Raw genomic sequence first — 15,190 nt, forward strand, 5'->3', positions numbered from 1 at the left:
CACATGGTATCTTTGCATTAAAATATCATACAGTACCCCAAAAATAAGTACAATTATAATGTGTCAAATAAAAATAAGAATAAATTTTAATAAAAGAAAGAATACCTACCACATTGGATTGGCGTATAGAACAAATGAAATAATTCCCCAAAGCACTCTGTTCAACCCTGATACTGAAGAAGATTTTAGTGAATGGCAGCAGTCATCACATAGGGTTATTAGAAAGACAAATAAGGTGGCATACATGAACAATGAATGGAGCTTGGTACTTTGCACACTCAATGCCCTCAATAATATTACTTTTTCTGGCCAGGCGCAGTGGCTCATGCCTGTAATCCCAGCACTTTTGGAGGCCAAGGTGGGTGGATCACATGAGGTCAGGAGTTCGAGATCAGCCTAGCCAACATGGTGAAACCTCATCTCTACTAAAAATGCAAAAATCAGCTGGGTGTGTTGGCAGGTGCCTGTAATCCCAGCTACTCAGGAGGCTGAGGCAGGAGAATAGCTTGAACCAAGGAGGCAGAGGTTGCAGTGAGCTGAGATGGCACCACTATACTCTAGCCTGGGTGACAGAGTGAGACTCGGTCTCAAAAAAATAAAAAATAAAATAAAATATTATTCCCTGAAACAGTCTCTTTGAAGTACCAATTTATGCTTCAAACATACAGGTCTCCTCCCTAGGACTGCAGATAACGAGTCATAGTGCACAGGGTTCTGTCACATGCAGAGGCTATGGCAGAGTGGCTGATCCAGTTACATACATCTCACAAGCACAGTTAAGCCTCTGATTCCCTATATACTGTCAATCATATACTTTAAAAACAATTACTTCCACCAAATATACCTATCATCAACCTTACAAAGTTACCAATCCACTAGGCCAATTATATTATTAGAAGCTTGCTTTTCCATTTTTACATCTAAGTCTAACTCTTCTCTCTTAAAAGAATACTTTTAGAAATACCTTAAATGGTTTACTGTTATATTTTTGTGATCAGAACAATTTTAGGTTATTATTTTAGCTTAACTATAGATGCAGATCACTATAAAGATGATAATATAAGCACAACACCTATAAACCAGAAACAGTTTTAAACTAAGTGGTCATTGTCCTTTTAAACATTTCATTGTACTTGCGTATGCACATACACACACACATCAATTCATAAAATGTAAGTGTATGAAATATACGTGTTTAATATATATATCTTAATGGGTACAGTGTTCATATTCAATAATTGACTTAAATATATTTTTCGATGGACATACAAGTTTTCTACTTCCACTATTATCAGCAGTGCATCAGTGAACATCTTTGGGTATAAATATCTTTGCACACATATTTATTGCTGTTATTTTAAAGAATTCTTTGAATGGAATTGTTGGGTAAAGGATACACACATTCACATTTTTGATACATACTGTCTTTCACAAATCAATTACCAATTTTTGTTCTCACTGACATGCAGTGTCTTAAAGTTTGCATGAGTTTCATTCTCTATTTACATTGTTTTCTCCTCTGGGCTTCTGCCCATGAGATGCTGCCTGAAATCCATTCCTCTCCCGTGATCTCATGACCAGGCCTTGTTGACCATGCTTTTTCAATGACTCTTTTAGCTTGGCCCTTTCTTCAAACTTGAGGACTTCCTTGCTAATCTTCTTGTCACCTAAAGCCAAACTCATCTCATGCCATATTTTCAACAACTACTTGTTAAAAAATATAATACAAAATAGTAAATACTAATGTTAATGAATGTAACTTAAACTTTCTTGGAAAATGTTAGTACTCACTTTTATTTTCCAGACACTAGACAAAGTACTATGTATGCATTATATGAAAATTGAATGTTATTATTATTAACTTCCTCTGCAATAAAAATCTGAAGCTCAGAAAATCTTAGTTATTTTCCAAGGACAAATATATGTAGCACATTTGGGCTTATATCCTTGATTGTATTATTGCAATTCTGTTCTTAACCACCATGATGTACTGTCTGCATTTGGAAATTCAGGAACAAATTTAGAGCTTTGCCAACGTTTCAAAGGCATGATTTTATAAATTACTTTTATTCATAAATTACTGTGTGATCAAAAATATAAATTTACTTTGGGGTAAGTCAGGCTGATCTCATATTATTTCAGAAAATATCTGTTATTTTAGTCCATAATAAAAAGTTACTGACCCTATTTGCTTTTTGTTAATAACGATTGCGGACATTTCCTAAGAGATGCCTAGTTGAAAATATGTCCATGTAACGCTGATGAAGTAGGAATTTGGGCAAGCTTGTAGGTAACTGATTTCTGTGCTTATTTCAAAAATGATTCTATTCAACATGTATTGAAGAGCTATTATGGAATACCAAACTACAGGAAAGTTGGTGGCCTTAAAGAAACCATCAGCTTGGTCCACTGGAGTTATCCGATGTGTGAGCTCACTCTAGTTTCTACAGGTTGACTGGGGACACTTATTTAGTCTGGGCTTGGCTGGGGCAACTTAGCAAGGGCTTCTCCATTCCATATATTTTTCATCATTCTTTTGAAACCAGTGGGTTAGCCCAGGTATGTACATTTTATGGTGACGGCAAAAGGACAAGAGAGCGAATGGAAACATACAACATATCTTGAGGACTCAGCTTTTGGAGCTGGCACGTTGTCACTTTTACATCATCCTATTTGCAAAAGCAAGTCTCATGATGAAACTCATAGCCAGAGTGGGGAAATATGCTGTTCCCCTTTGAGGGAAGAATGGCAAACTCATATGGCAAAAAGCATGGAGATAAGACGGAAGTGAGAAGTAGTGCCAGTAATACAAGCTAGCACCAAAGCAACTGAGTTTTTACTTGAAAAGATATTCTGGTTCTAAACTTAAAAACTAACCTATATTTTTAATTATTTGGTCACGGGGCACTCTGAAGTTTTTCGATTTCCTGAGACAGAGAGGGCATGCTGCAGATGTTTTAATTTCAGGTCAGGTGATTTCTACCTATGAAATGATTTTGCCTATGTCCTTTAAGAACCACTTGTGTGTTTCTCTGAATGCAGTTTTCAGCACTAAAACTCTCAATGAGTGACTCATTAAACTAGTCACCATTGTATCCACCCACTCAACCTCTTGCCATGGCCTCCAAATCTGAGGCTGCTGTGTCACATAAGCATGATAACTGTAGAATCCAGAATTCCTATTCAACTTGTGCCAAAACACTAAGCCTTTAAGTTTAAGAGCATTTGAGGATAATTGTAAGAAAAATAGCTTGGTTGCTCTGTAACCAGATGCTAAGCTGACTAATACTCACTCACAGTGAGTTAACCGGAAATTAAAGGAGGGAGTCACAGCCCCAGAGTGTGAAAGAAGATAGCCGGAAATGTCCAAAGCAGTTAAGAGGGCGAACAGATTTTGTCTAAAAAGATAAGGCAGCTAAACAGAGGGTGAGAAGACATGAGCCAAATTTACACCCACAAATAGTGGAAATAATCTCTGAGAATCCAATTTGGGAAGAAGTGAGGGAGATAATAGTGCTCTGAGTGCCTGGTGATGAGAGAACAAAGAGGTTAACGATGCCTGAGAGACGGGATCAGTAATGTTTCCAAGGTGTCATGGAAGAGTCTGCTGGCAATAGGACAGAAGTGTGCTTTTTTTGTTTATTAAACCAGTTTACTAAGAAGGTTCAAGTTTGCGTCAAAGTTCAAACTTTATAAATTATTTGTTTGCTTTGCTTTCCAGAATATTTTAAAAAAACCATCCATGGGACAGTCTAACATAACAGAGGGAATTATTCGTCAAGAAGAGGCCCTTTAGCAGGTAAGTGTGAGGAAACCCTTCATCTTTAAAAGGCATATGACTCTTTGCTTGGTGTTTGACTTTAAGTGGAACCGAAAAAGTTTTAAGGAGATTAACATCTTTATATTCTTAAAGCCAACGTCTTCAAAATAACAACCTAAAAGCAAAGTGAAAAATCCAATCAGGTGTTTATTGATTTTTTCAAATTCAAATATATATTACAATATTGTTTCTCAACTTCTATGAGATATAGGGCTTGTCTTGATATAAGTAATGAGATGGATATAATTATGTTCCATGATTTAATAGTTTATTTTCTTATATCTTAATTATGAGTTGATGCTATAGTCTGAACAATTAAGACCTAAATGCTTTTCCAAATTTATATAAAAATTCAAAATTTTGTGTTAGAAAATTACTTTTTAAAAAACTCAAGTATTCTGCATCTGGGTGGAAACTAAAGATAGTTGCCAATTCTAGATGTTATTATGATTACTGTTCCAATTTTATTGTCTTAAATTCCTCAACTGTCTACTTCCCCCATACTATATGACATAAATTAAAGTCTCTGAGCCATGTTATATGTTGTTCACTAGTAAACATCAACGTGCTGGTACAGAAAGGCATATCTGATTCTGTAAAAAGTTTCTGAAGGAACAAGATAATAAAAAAACAATGTAAATCTATTTGCACAAACCTAATATTACTGGAAGGAGTTTCTGTCAATAAGTACTGATGTGACCTAGTGCTTCTAACCTATATGTATGTACATCCATGTATATATGTTAGATAGGGTAGATATACATATTACCTATCTATATACCTACCTATTTACCTCCTTCCTCTCCCTCCATCATCCATTCTCATGTTCTGTATGGTTATATGTTCTATATGGTATACTAGATACTCAACTAATCTATTTCAAATAAACGAATTAGTAGTTTCATCCATAGCTGTTGTTAGCATGGAAAAACTTAGGGGAACTGAGAATCTTTTTTTCTGCCTTAGAACATGCTATATTAACTTGTGGTTTATGTAATTACCATTGTATGTCTCCTTATTTTTGTCCCTAAAGAAACTTTACATCTTACAACTTCATCCCTATGAATTTTATTTCCTTCCCTATAAAATGAGAATAAAAATATACATTATAAAGGTATATTTGAGTTCTAAAGAAAATAATGTGTGTTAAATGTAATGCCTTGAAAAGGTAAATATTTATAAATTGGCATGGCTTTGAGACAATAAGAAAAACTAGAATTGGCACGTGGTTAAAGTGGGAATTCAACAGAGCAACCAAGATGTTTCTAACCTTTTATTTTTAATTGTATTTGAGGCCTATCAAATCTAACTTTTTACACAAAATTATAAATTATTCATGATTTCCATAGATATTTTATATTTTATCTTAAGAGGTGTCTGCTAAACTATATAAATCTGGAAGGAAACTTATGCTAAAATATAAGGTATTGGCCTATGTGTACACACATTGCTCATTCTCTAATGAGGCTCTGGAGCTATGAAACATGCGTGGTGCAGTGTGGAAACAAAGTTTATGGATTGTGACTCACATATATTATCACATTAAATCCCTATAAATTATTAAACACAACTTTTATCAGTTTATGCCTATACTCAAAACCAGCAATTACTTCCTTTGCCTGCAGAATAAGTTACTAGTTCCTAAGATTGCTATTCCAAGTTCTCAAGAATCTGGTCCCATTCTACCTCTTTAAGGTTTTTTTCTACTTATGCCGATTAAAATTTTGCGCTTCAATCAGATTAACCTATTCATTCAATCCACAATTCCAAAAGCAGTCTACATCCTTACCTTTGTTTTTGCAGCTTCCTTTCCTATTTGGTATGACTTTCCATCTTGACAAAAGCTTATATGTCCTTTAAATAACAGGTCCAGCCTCTACCTAGCTGCATCTCTGAATCATCTCAGTTGATAATTATCTCACTATTATCTGAAAAAAATTAGTAATATTTATATTACTAATTTTCATTCATATAAAAGTATTAATTTACTAATTACTAATACAATTTGATGTTATCTTATTATATATATAAAATATATATATTTAATACCTGTCACCTCTTTCTAAAATGGCATACCTGTGAGTCTTTGTTTTGTTCACCATTTTATAAACAGTACCTAGATTTTCACCTGAAATATACTAGATGCTCAACTAATCTATTTCGAATTAATGAATTAACATTTACAAACAACTAGATTAGGAATATGTTGTCTTTTCTGGTCTGCAGAATTTGGGGGTTGAATATATTTCTTAAAAAGACTGTTCAATATAATCATCTGAAGACTAGATTCTTCTTTTGTACCAAGTCTGTCACTTCATGGCAACTCTCTTAAACAAGCTACATTTCAGTTTCTATTTATGAAATAGTGATAAACATTATCGCCTTTGTTCTTGTCACTTGAAGTTACAAAACTGATGGAAAAAAAAGTACGTTGAATTCCAAGTCACTTTCAACAGCTCATTATTAACTTTGGAATGACTAAAAATGATTCTTCTGCTTGGTTCCAAAGAAAGATAATAATGCACTTTGGTGTATTAGGGATAAGTCCATACAGAACACAGGATATTAAAATACATATTTATAAGAAAGATTCCAGACATCCCAAATTCATAAAATGTCTGGCTCTAAGTTGGTTTGAAGTTTTGCCTGGACTCCAGATATAGATTTGTGTATTTTATCTGTCCATCTCTATATTTTTGATTCCCACTGGGATTCAGTTTTGGCAACATGAGTTTATTGTTTCCAGTGAAAACATCAATATACTAATTCCCAATGAGATGAATTAACATTGTGCTCTAGTGATATCTGCAGTTTTTGGGCTGGATGTATATTTGATGGAAAATCTATACTGAAGATTCATGATTGATATAAAATCCAGTGACTTGTGCATACACAAATGTATACAAGTTATATATAACTTTATCTTACACTTGTTATTATATAGCCTATATATGTGTTTTTGCATATATATTTATGCTAGATATATATAGTGAATATGTATGTCTGTATATTGTATATGTGTTTGTATGTGTATCTGTATACATACACACTTGCTATATAATAATCAAGGTGAGATAAATTGTATATATTACTTATATAGAATTAACATGCATTTTATATGTTAATTATAATAATAATTGTTAGAAACTATTAGTCATTTAGGTAAGATGCTTATTTTTGTTCCTCTTTTGCTTTAAATTTATCTTACTTTGGTCATTATATGGCCAGTATGTTTATATGTATATACTATATTTTTACTGTATAAATACATTATACAGTACATTAAAACAATAACATAAAACTATAAAGCCAAACCAAAATTCTGACCTACTGATATAATTTTTAAGTGATGCATAAAATAACTACCTTGCTTTTAAAATTATCTTTATCCTTGTAAACCTCATTACAAAGATAAATAACATGTTTTAATTGCAACTCATCAAAGATGACAATGATTTATATCCATAAGTGGTTGTGACATGCGGGTCACTTTCTATTGGATTGCATACAAAATAAAGGATTAAATTTCATTAAAAAAACTGAGTTCTTTTCAGAAGCTCACTGTTTTGTTAAGCAAGATTTACTAACATTATGGTGAATGAATCTGCAGACCATTTTTAAAGTTGTAAAGAAAAATAGAATTTTTGAAGCTTATAACCTATTTTTAGAAATACCATGGGTTATCTATAAGTGAGCTTAAATATTTTATGTTATAAATTTAATTTCTATAGCACCTATAACATTACATTGTGCTCACTTATGTACTCAAGTTACAACGTCCTTGAAAGCATTACTTCTACTTTTGTGATGTTTCTATATTTAGTAATTAGCATAGAATATTTATAAAATTATTATGTATTTACTGAATGTGTCCATCAGAAGGTCCAATATTTTATGAAGCTAAGATTTCTTCAAGATTCTTTTAAATAAACAGAGTTGTAGATTTGACTAAGGGAAATTTTTTGACACTCCAAAGAATTCAATGCAGTTTCTTTGGCTTACTTTTTGAGATTTTTTTTCATAGTTTCATTTCCATCTTTATTTTCAACCGGATCTGCCTCTACCTATGTATATAGGTCTACTCATTATTCCAAATGCAAGTCTTGCTTTCTCACCTATCTGCCTTTTTCATTCCATTATTCCTGTCTGAAATGTTTTCTCTCTGCAAGTCCTATCAAAATCTTAGGCTCTTGTTAAGCCTCAACTCACATCCAGTCTTCTTTCTCTGAAGTAACTGGAAGAGCTGTGTGGAGCTATACTAGATCACCATCTTTTCTGATCATCTGTGGCAAATCTGTCCTTTGAATATCAAGATAAATATTTGGCAAAACTATTGTTTGGCGATTTTTTTCTTAAGAAGGGGTATTTTAATTATGCACATACATTAGCTCTTTAAGTATATTTAGGATTCTTAAAGACATAAAAAATTTATGTAGATTATTTTTGAGGATCCACTGGCCTACTTTAATAATACTTCCTTTTAAGGCAATGGGATATAACCTGAATTAAATCAAGTAGCATTTGTTTGCCTCTTTCTTTAAGATGAAAAATTAAGAAATTAAACTACATTGTGGACATATATTCATAATTGGTAATTCCACCTATACGTTTATTTTTTATTAGAAAATGTCTTTCTTACTTCTACTCTAGCCCCAATTCCTAGAGGGGCCTTCCTGACCCTTACTTGAGGACATTAATTGAACTGTCTGTGAATCAGATTCATAGACATATGTCATATATAAATGGTCAAGCCCCTGAACATGTTGCTTAAATTCTCTGCACCTCAATTTATTCAAAAATTAAGTTTTTTTTTAAGATTAAAGGCATTTTAGTGTATGCAGATTCTTTAGAACATTGAATTGCTGGAAGAAACTCTCAGATATCTGCCTATAGAATCAAGTGAGAGCACAAGAAAAAAAATCCTGCATAACCAAGTAGCTAGATTTGAATATCTTTTTTATATGGTTAGTGTTGGAATAGCAATTTACCGCTAGTATGCCTATCACTTTAAAACACCTCAGAAAATGACATGTGGATTTTTATTGCACAGAAAGGCCTTTTCTCAGTTGTTGTTTATGGATGAACCAAGTGAATCTCTTGGGGAGACTTAAGTAATTCTCCCTTGGAGGGCTCACCTATTAAGGCAGAAAGAGTATGTGTTCCATGTTCTTCCTTGATTGAGTGTAAAGTATGGTTGTAGTATGCTTGAGTGTAGCACGGAATCACAGAGGATGAAGTGAGAATTAGTTAGCAAGAATCCATTTTCCACTACAGTGGTTTGCTTAGAAATTTGATTATAGCAGATTGATAAAAAGGAGTAATTTACTGTTTTAGTAAATGAATACTGATCATGTCATCATCATTTACAATTTTAATATTATATTACTGTACCACTTATTACAATTGTAATTATTTGTTTAATGCTTAAGTTTCTCCATTATGCTGTCACCTTTATAATGGGATGATATATTTCTGCTTTAGTTGAAAATGTATTTCGTGGGCCTGCTTCAGGTCTGTGGAACCTACTACTAGGTTCACAGTAAATATATGATGTTGTAAGTTTTCATTTCTGAAGCAAGTGTACTATGTTGGCTAACATAAAATTAAATCAGAGGGGGTAAAGTGAAGTAAAAAAATTAATAGAGAAGGAGGTCTTTGACATATAGACAGGTCAAGAGTCTTTTATAAAAATAGTAATGTGTCTGTCTCTGACAGGTTCAATGAAAGCTTTTCAGAGATGGTACAAACGCCTTTGTTTTTCCTTATTGACAAATGTGATATTTAAATCATTTAGTTAAAGAGTAGTGTCTCCACTTTTTTAGTTTATGTTTTCATAACCATGTTATAATTACTCAAATGTAAATTATGATATAATTTAAATGTTATAGTTTAACTTACTCAAGATAACATATTTAAATATTAGTTAAACTCATGTTATTTATTGTAGATGAGTTATCTATTCACAATCTCTTAGAATAATTATCTTGTGATATTCATGCAGTTCTCAATATCAGATTGTGTCTAGATTTGCTTGTAAATAGAAATATGTTAAACGTAAAAATTCACTTAAGACTAACATCAGAGTGATTTTGAAGTTGTTGCAGCAAAAAAAAGTAAGAATACAAAAGTGTTAATATGATGAATAATAAATAACTAGAAGTCAGCATATTAAAAATGTGGTTACCAGTTTAAACAAGCAGATCAGTGGAAAAAATAATAATACAGTATGAGATACAGTCATATTTACTTTGAGAAAGAAGTCTTCGCAAAAGTGAAGAACTCATTTAGGGAGTTAATTTTGGAGACAGAGAGATGAGGGTTTGAATCCTGCATTCAATACCTATGAGCTCTCTGACACTGAACAAGTAATACACTTTCAGCCTCTATTTCAAGTATAGAGTGGGCATTATAAAATAAATGCAGAGAAAGAGCTCAAACAAAGCACTTATACCTAGACTATTCTGAACCATAAAGGCACCAAAAGAACATCTTTTATTGGTTCCAAACTTTTAATATATATGATAGTTCTTTCCAAACATGAGTACTTGAGTAAACTGGGTAAGATAATGTTCTCTCTGGCACGTAGGCTTTTGTACCTATTTCCCCTTGTCACAACATCATTTATTTTCCTGTGGCATAAACCCCACCCAAACACCCCTCAATTCTCCCTACAGGATTGAATTGACTCTATCTCCTATATTACTATTCCTAATGATTATTATTTCATTGTCATATTTTTTTTTATTCCCTTTGTAGTGCCATAACCACAAGGTAATGGTAAGGCAGGGTCCTATTGCTGGGCAGCTGGGAATAGAGTTAATGCACCATGCAGCTTTGATCAAGAATTGTAGCTTTATTTGGTCAGATGCATTCTGTGTTTTTAACTGCTCTCATTCTTGTGGTTACAAGAATGCAAACAATTCTACAGTTCCACCTCTTTTTTTTTTTTTCTCTTGTTCTTTTTTCTCTCACTTCTCAGTCTCTCTACAGCCTCAGGGCCTGCCTGACCTGCACAGTTTATTCTGAATTTACTAACTTCTTTTAGTTCCAAATGTTACTTTTGGTTACTTTTCCCCTTTTCTTATAAAATAAATTTTGCCTCTAATCTATAATTAATTGAAATAAAGTGACAGCATGGTAATGCAAGTAGAAAATTGTTTTTTGCTATTTGGAAGTACAATAAATGCTTAGGTTCCCACGTCACATAACAAAATACATTCTGGGTAATAAATATTTAGTTTATTGTGCAATATAACAATATACTTTTTGTGGCTGAAATAATTAAATGTAAAAATTCAAATGATTTTTTAAATTCTAAAAAAATAAATAAATACAGCTGTAATCCAAAAGGGTGGTGGATTTCTAAGCTTGAATGATGAAATGGAATTAAGAAGTAAATACTTAATAACACAGAATTAAAAGTTTTATTTGAAAAAATCGTTTTATATATTTGTGTCTCTGTATTTTGTTTCTTTAAGGCCAATGTACAAGGTGTTTTCAGGGAATGTTTTAAGGGAATATGACTAAGGATTATGTCAGTATATGAAACTTATTGGTTTCAGAATCTAGTTACATTCTTAAAAAATCACTGAGGATCCTAAAAGGTTTTGTTTATGTTTATCAGTATTTACTGTACTGGAAATTAAAACAGATATTTTATAATATATATTTATTATGTCATTTAACAACTATAATAAATAAATCATATGTTAACCAATACATATTTTAATGAAGATATATTTTCAAAACAAAATGAATTAGTGAGCAAGTACCATTGTTTCATTATTTTTGAACATCTCCGTAACATCTGGCTAAATAGATGGGTTCTCATACCTGCATCTGCTTTCAATCTGTGGTGATGGCACTCATCTGCAGCCTCTGGAAAACTGCACAGTACACTCACCAGAGAATGAAAGGGGAAGAAACAGCTTATGTCCTAATATTATTTTAAAAGTAATGTTGACCTTGCAGAGCCCCTGAAAAGTTCTTAAGGAAGCTTAGAGTTCCCTAGATCACACTATGAGAAAGATTGGCCTAGACCAATCAGGACTATACAGGGAGCTGGAATTAATAACAATATCACAAAAACAGCACTATAGAAGAGGAGCTGCTATAGAAGAGGAGCAGAATAGTTGTGAAAGTTGCAATCACAATTTGTCTAAACCATAAAGTTTATTGTACTGAAGCCATTCACAGTAGGCCAATTCCACATAATTAAGTGGAAACATGTTTGTGTTATAAAATTGAAGGCAAAAAATACAAAATTAAAAATCTTAGGTCAATTAAATCTGTATAGATATTTTATAGATAGATATAGATCTAAAGAAAGCTGTTAAAACTTTTGTTTTTAAAGAACTGGGGTGAAAAATTGAAAGAACATGCACCAAAAATAATCAGCACTTGCCTTTAAGGCAGGGGCACCTGGGTATATATTTTCGAATGTCCGAGAGTGAAAAAGCAGTGACAATCTAGTCTCTATCTCCTGAACTGTCATGAAACTTTAGATCACTGAACTGTTTTCTCTCAGGATTTCTATTTCTCTCACTTAATGAATCAGTTCTTTGTTGGTTTGGAATTAGGTCCAGAATAGCTGTTCTCCAAATAATTCATTTCCTTTATCTTTGATGGATGGAATTTTCAATAAGGTGTGTCAGGAATTTGTCAGATGATGTGATTTTGCTGAAAGAGAATTTCAGCAGATGTCCGTAGACTAACTCTTCCCTTGCTACTTTAGCTTCTGAGGCAGGATGGTGATCTGGATCAGGGCATATCATCTATTTCCTGCTCTAGCTAGTTGTACAGTAATATACTCCCATACCGCTGTTTACTTTCTAACTTCCCCATTTTTTCTTCATCCATTAGATCTGTAGCATATTTCCAAACTTGGATCAATGAATGAGCACTGCTTTTTGCAGACATAGAGCAGGGCTCTAGATAGAGTCTACTCAGTCCTACTCTGGAGTAGCCCATAGTCCTATATATTATGACAATTACTTTGTGTTTATTATTTGAATTACATTTTTATCTTTATTCTGCCTTCCCATACTCTTACATACATCCTTAACAGTAGAAAATGGATGTTACCATAAAATTATCAGTAAAAATGCTGGAGTTCCATGTAATTATGTAAACACAAAGAGTTAACAATAGTTATTCTACTATAAATATAGAAAGGGATTTCATATGTTCTGAACCATATCAAACTTAAAGTTGTAAAGTTTTACAAGAAGCCATAATTGAAGGATAAGATTACAAAGTACAATAATGATTTTACAGTGACATATTTGCCTTTGCTCACCGTCATTCATTGTTATTCAACTTTAGCAAAAAGTGTGCTGAATCTCTCTGATGTTTTTAGAACAAGTTTCCAAAAATGTCTTCCAATATTGACGATGAAACTATAAAAACCCTGAATAATGATAATAAAATTAACAATCGTTGAACATTTATTGTATGGTTGAAATTGAGAATTATTACCTTTAGTTATCTCAACACCACTGTGATGTTGTTACTGTTATTTTTGCTACTTTATAAATATGGTAACTGAATCTGGGAGAAATTAAGAATTTATTCAAGGTTATTTATTTGTTTATTTATTTAGCATGGGGGTCTCAGTACATTGCCCGGGTTGGTCTCAAACTCCTGTTCTCAAGTTTACAACGGTTCTGAGCCACCACGACTGGCCAAGGTCAGCCAATTATTTAGTCATGAAGGAAGACTGCTTATCTTAGAGAGATTGTCTTCAGACCTTTCTTTCTTAACCACTAAATATACCATACAAAACTATATGAGCAACATTAATATCTATACTTAGAGTAATTTTAAAAACCAAAGAAAAACAACTGAAAGATATGATCTGTTTTCAAGAATTCATAAAACTATCATAGAAATAGAATAAGAGAGAGCCTAGAGCCGAGTTCACCCTGCAGTTCTCTCTTCTAGGATCCTTTACACAGGAAGTAATGAAAATGAAGGACACCGTCTCCTCTGCAGAGTCCTTCAGTTAACTTCCCTGGACTACCCATAAAGATGCTTCTCTGACCCTTTTGATTATGTCATTAGTATTTATATAAATTAGCAATAGACTTTTTAAAATTCCCCTAGTTCAATGTACTTTTCCAGAAGGCTTAAGTTGCTTGTCTATGTCATAAGATTCATTGTAATTAGGGTATCATTAGTAATTAAGAGTCTTCCCTTGACTCTTATTTTATATTACTCGTTCTCCCTAATGGTGTCCATCTATCCATTTTCTTTCAATAGAATATTGCTTCATATTTAGAAAATCTAACTCCCATGCTCGATAAGGATAGATATATTTATTTGCATTATAAACATTGCTCCATAACTGAGTAGTAGAATTTCCTCTACCTTGCAATAGCTTTCCGTTTTCCATTTTTATTTCAGTTTTCTTATTTTTCCTTTATTTATTTCTTTCCCTTGTTCAGGAATATTATAATAACTGGTTTCTGTTTTGCATCATTTCTTCCATTCAATAAAAGTCTTACAAATCTTAAAATTTATTGAAGTTTATTAGCTGTACTTCTTAGAAACATTCTCAGCACTTCATGAGAACATGTTCCTGGTTTGTCTCTCTCGTCTTTGGATCAGAATCTCCAGTGAAACTCAGCCATTGTTCCCTTCTGGAAGTTGTGAAAACTAGCTTATTTTTCCCAAAGTCAGTGAAGTCTGTTAAAATCTTATCTCTCACAATAAAATTTATAGTAAGCATTTGAAGTTGTAAAACATTTTCAAGTATTCAACAGAAAAAAATGGAAAATCAAATATTAAACTAATTTTGAATTCTTGATAACATAGTTTTTAAAATAACATTTTTAGCTGTATATTTTAAATTTTAAGTTAAATTTTAATTCCTGAAAGTAGATTTGTAGAGTGTTGTTTAAATTTGTAGACTTTGCACTTGAACCCGGCATGGCAGAGGTTGCAGTGAGCCAAGATCATGCCATTGCACTCCAGCCTGGGTGACACAGCAAGACACTCTCAAAAAAAAAAATAAATAAATAAAAAATGTAGGTTTTAAAAAATTGCTGTTAGTAGGGATAGCTGGCCAAAATGTATGGTTTACTCTATTCCCTTTTGACACTGAGCTAATTTAAGAATACTCTGCACATCAGCAGCATCTTGTATAATAGATTGTATTCTACACTCATCTTGACATGCTGCAAGGCTTTGGGTAAGTAAAAAATGTGCTAATAGTTTTAAAACTATAATCTGCTTAAATGTAACACCTTCCAGATCTAGCAAAGCAAGGATTTTGTTTGTCTGTTTAGAAATTAGTTAACAAACTGTCTCTCAGACCACATTGCAATCAAACTAGAACTCAGGATTAAGAAACTCACTCAAAACTGCTCA

The 15,190-nt window shown here is 32.7% G+C and overlaps 1 protein-coding gene across 13 annotated transcripts in view; it reads left to right on the top strand.

The window, feature by feature from the left end:
- Positions 1-15,190, top strand: part of SEMA3A (semaphorin 3A) — a 541,127-nt gene that overhangs the window by 117,986 nt on the left and 407,951 nt on the right. For 5 of the 13 annotated variants that reach the window (XM_063708664.1, XM_055392175.2, XM_063708667.1 and 2 more), the window contains one exon: positions 3,722-3,799. The gene's annotated coding sequence lies outside the window, so the exon portion shown is untranslated. Of the gene's footprint in view, positions 1-3,287; positions 3,627-3,721; positions 3,800-15,190 lie in introns of those variants that run through there. The other 8 variants (XM_063708659.1, XM_063708668.1, XM_063708663.1 and 5 more) reach the window with 7 other exon arrangements.

This window comes from Gorilla gorilla, chromosome 6 (genome assembly GCF_029281585.2).
Source record: "Gorilla gorilla gorilla isolate KB3781 chromosome 6, NHGRI_mGorGor1-v2.1_pri, whole genome shotgun sequence".
Taxonomy (NCBI): Eukaryota; Metazoa; Chordata; class Mammalia; order Primates; family Hominidae; genus Gorilla; species Gorilla gorilla.